The following is a 4,997-nucleotide window of genomic DNA, read 5'->3' as shown; positions in this document are numbered from 1 at the left end:
ACTAAACATGCATCTCTATCACATATTCACATAAATTCACATATTAACATATTAAATCATTTATTGCCCTCCAGGCACGCTAATCAGGGCCCTAAGCCCTAGTAGCAAATTTGGGTCGTTACAACTATCCCCTCCTTACAGAAATTTCGTCCTCGAAATTACCTAAACAATTCAGGATACCACTCCCTCATTTCTGATTCAAGTTCCCACGTCGCCTCCTCAACATTGTTGTTCCTTCACAACACACCTTTACCAAGGCGATGGTCTTGCTCCGCAAGAATTTATCCTTCCGGTCAAGAACCTGAACCGGCTTCTCCTCATAGGACAAATCCTGATCTAGCTCCAGATTCGCATAACTTAGTATGTGCGTCGAATCTGACACATACTTTCGGAGCATGGACACATGGAAAACATCATGAACCCTAGATAAAGCTGGAGGCATCGCTAGTCTGTAAGCTACCTCTCCAACCCCATCCAGAATCTTGAAGGGGCCAACAAACCTAGGGCTCAGCTTGCCGCGAACACCAAACCGTTTCACTCCCCTCAAAGGTGAAACCCTAAGACACATGATCACCAACCTGAAATTCCACGCCCCTGCATTTCAGGTCTGAATAACTCTTCTGACGACTTTGGGAGGCGAGCATTCGCGCTCTAATATTCTCAATCGCCTCATTGGTCCTCTAAACCATCTCTGGACCCAGATATCTCCTCTCACCTGTCTCATCCCAATGGATAGGTGATCTACACTTCCTTCCATAAAGCATCTCATATGGAGCCACTTCGATGGTCGCCTGATAACTGTTGTTGTACGAGAACTTGATCAAAGGGAGATACTTACTCCATGATCCCCCAAAATCTAGCACACAGGCTCGCAACATGTCCTCCAATATCTGAATCATCCTCTCAGACTGTCCATCTGTCTGAGGATGATAAGCGGTACTAAACCGTAACTGCGTGCCCATAGCCTTCTGCAGACTTTCCCAAAACTTAGAAGTGAAGGTGGGGTCTCTGTTGGATACTATCGACCTCGGATCCCCATGAAGTCGAACAATCTCCTTCACATATAACTCAGCGTACTGATCCACAGTATAAGTTGTCCTAACAGGAAAAAAGTGGGTGGAATTGGTATACCTATCCACAATCACCCACACCGAGTCATGCTGTCCCACGATCCTCGGCAAACCAACCACAAATTCCATGGTAATATCTTCCCACTTCCATTCTGGGATCCTCAGAGGCTGCAGCAACCCCACTGGCCTCTGATGCTCAGCCTTAACCTGCTAACAAGTTAAGCACTTAGCCACATAATCCACCACATCCCTCTTCATGCCCGACCACCAATACAAAGCTCTCAAATCCTGGTACATCTTCATTGTACCCGGGTGCAAAGAATAGGGAGTGGTATAGGATTCATCTAAGATCTCCCGCCGTATATTAGAATCCATCGAAATGCAGATCCGACCCTTGTACTTCAGTAATCCCACCTCTAAAATAGAAAAGTCCTTAGTCGCTCTGACTAAGACATTCTCTCTGTGACCTCTCAACTGAGAATCTCTCCCCTGCGCCTCCTTGATCCTTTCAAGGAGTGTAGACTGAAGAGTGATGTTGGCCAACTGACCAACCACCAACTCTATACCTGCTCTGGTCATCTCCTCGGCTAGCTTATCAGATATATGTCTCGAGCTAAACAACTGTCCTGGGCCTTTCCAACTCAATGCATCAGCCACCACATTAGCCTTCCCAAGATGGTACAGGATATCACAATCATAATCCTTAACCAACTTCAGCCATTGCCTCTGGCGCATATTCAGGTCCTTCTGAGTAAAGAAATACTTCAGGCTCTTATGGTCGGTGTATATCTCGCACTTCTCACCATAGAGATAATGTCTCCAAATCTTAAGTGCGAACACCACTGCTTCCAACTCCGAATCATGCGTGGGATATCTCTACTCATACTCCTTTAATTATCTCGATGCATAGGCTATCACCTTACCAGCTTGCATCAGCACACACCCCAAACCCTGTTTGGATGCATCACAATAAACTACAAACTTTTCATTATCTGTTGGAAAACTTAGCACTGGCGTGGTGATCAATTGCCGCTTTAACTCTTGAAACTGTTCTCACATATGTCCGTCCAGACATACCTTATCTTCTTCTTTGTCAGTTCCGTAAAAGGCGTAGCTATTCTAGAGAATCCCTCAACGAACCGCCGATAATATCCCGCCAAACCCAAAAAGCTTCTCACTTCATGAACATTGCTGGGGTGATTAGAATTACACCTGCTCCCGATCCATTCTCATTGGAGGACCCGTCAACGTAAAGTTTCCACAGCTCGCAGGCCGGGGTTATAACTTCATCGTTGGTCACTCCAGTGCATTCCACTATGAAGTTTACCAGGCCCTGTCCTCTTATGGTTGTCCTCGAATGATAAGTGATCTCGAACTGTCCGAGTTCAATGGCCCATTTAAGCAGTCGACCTGAGGCTTCTGGCTTGGACAAGACTTGTCTTAGTGGCTGATCGGTCAGCACATGGATGGGGTGCGCCTGAAAATAGGGTCAGAGCTTTCGAGATGAATGGATTAGGCTGAGAGCTAACTTCTCCATCAAGGGATATCTCGATTCTGCCCCTAGTAACCTTTTACTGACATAATACACATGCCTTTGCACTTTTTGTTCTTCTCGCACGAGTACCGCGCTTATGGCGTGCTTGGTTGTAGCAAGGTATAGGTATAGAACTTCTCCCATGATGGGTTTTGAAAAGATGGGGGGTTCTGCGAGGTGTTTCTTGAGCTCTTGAAAAGCCAACTCGCACTCCTCCGTCCATTCGAATTTCTTGCCTCCCCTCAAAAGGTTCAAAAATGGAAGACAACGGTCTGTAGATTTCGAGATAAATCTACTTAGCGCCGCCATCCTGCCAGTCAAACTTTGGACATCCTTATGCTTCCAAGGTGAGGGCATATCAATCAGAGCCTCGATTTTTTCTGGATTGGCTTCTATTCCTCTGGCATTTACAATGAAGCCTAGGAATTTTCCTGAAGATACTCCGAAATAGCACTTCTATGGGTTGAGCTTCATGTTATATCTCTGTAACACGGCGAAACATTCTTCGAGGTCATTAACATGGTTATTGTTATGTTAAGATTTAACTAACATATCGTCAACATAAACTTCCATGCTATTACCTATCTGTTCGGAGAACATTATGTTTACGAGTCGCTGGTAAGTGGCTCCAGCATTCTTGAGCCTGAATGGCATGACGTTATAACAATACAACCCTTTGTATGACACAAAACTTGTATGCTCTTGGTCAGGGGCGTGCATGGCAATCTGGTTATATCCAGAATAGGCATCCATGAATGACATGAGTCCATGCCCTACCATGGCATCCACGAGCTGGTCGATCCGAGGTAAAGGGAAGTAGTCCTTAGGACAGGCCTTATTGAGGTCCGAGTAATCAATACAGGTCTACCACATCCCATTAGGCTTTAGGACCAGTACCAGGTTGGCTACCCAATCGGGGTAAAAAGCATCCCTGATGAATCGGTTTTCTTTCAACCTGTCGACTTCCTCTTTAAGGGCATTCTTCCTATCGTCATCCAGTAGTCTCCGCTTTTGCTGCTTCAGCGGGAATCTTTTGTCGATATTCAATACGTGGCTCACCACATTTGGACTTATCCCTATCATATCCGAATGTGACCATGCGAAGACACCTGGTTCTTTTTCAAAAAGCAAATTAATTGCTATTTCGTTTCTTCGGGGAGGTTTTTCCCTACCTTTACTATTTTCGGGGGGTCTGCTTCTTCAAGCCTGACCTCTTCAAGCTCCTCCAATGGATCGATGTCAGCTCTATCCTCTATTCTTGGATCGATTTCTTCTTCTATTTCGAAGATTGTTCCGTCCTTATTCTGAACAATGGCGAGCGTTTGAGCATTTGTCTGCTACTTTCCTCTAATGGAAATGTTATAGCATTCCCTCCTAGCTAGCTGGTCTCCCTTCAGTGTCCCGATGCCACTAGAAGTCGGGAACTTGATGGCCATATGCCTCACAGACGAAAATTCCCCCAGCCCTATTAAGGCAGGTCTCCCGAGCAGCATGTTGTAGGCCGGTGGCAGGTCCCTTACTACGAATTCCATCTTCTTGGTTGTTGAGACTGGGAAGTCTCCCAAGGTCACAGGGAGTTCGATGGATCCCACACAGGCAATCCCTTCTCCTAAAAAATCGTACAACGTCGTTGCACAGGCCTTTAGGTCACGAAGTGCGAGTCCCATCTTTTCTAAGGTGGCCTTATAGAGAATGTTCACTGAGCTCCCATTATCAATAAGAACTCGGTGAACCCTCTTGTTCGCGAGCTGAAGAGTGATGACTAGTGGGTCGTTGTGAGGAAATTGAACATGGGACGCATCGCCCTCAGTAAAGGTTATAGGTTGAGATTCAACCCTTTGGTACTTCGAAGCTCTGGGTTCGGGTTCATAAGGGGACTCGTCGCCAGTTTTTAGCTTATTCACGTATCGTTTTTGGGCGTTCTTGCAAGATCCTGTGAGATGAGGCCCGCCCGAGATGGTTACAACACCTTCTCCATCAATCGGAGGGGGTCTCTCGTCTTCCCTAGCTTAGGAATTACTATTTTGGGCAGGCGGCAGTGCAGCTGTCCTCTGGCTGGTAGAAGCCTGATTATTGTTCTGGTTTCTGACATACTTCCTAAAGTATCCTCTCGAGATCAGACCTCGATCTCGTCCTTCAGTTGCCTGCACTCATCAGTAGTGTGTCTAGTATCTCTATGAAATTGATAGTATCTACTGGAGTCTCTCTTGGATTTTTGGTTTCTAAGGAGGTCTGGACGTTTGAAAGGGACCTGGTTTTCATTAGCCAGGTAAATATTCTCTCGAGACTCGTTGAGCTCGGTGTACACCTTGTACACGGAGAAATACCTTTCCCCTTTCTTCTTCTTTCCCCCTTCCGCCTCCGGGTTAATCCCTTCATTCTTCTCTCTTTTG

The sequence above is a fragment of the Humulus lupulus genome, chromosome 6, assembly GCF_963169125.1.
Source record: "Humulus lupulus chromosome 6, drHumLupu1.1, whole genome shotgun sequence".
Lineage (NCBI taxonomy): Eukaryota > Viridiplantae > Streptophyta > Magnoliopsida > Rosales > Cannabaceae > Humulus > Humulus lupulus.
Note: the sequence above shows the minus strand (reverse complement) of the source record.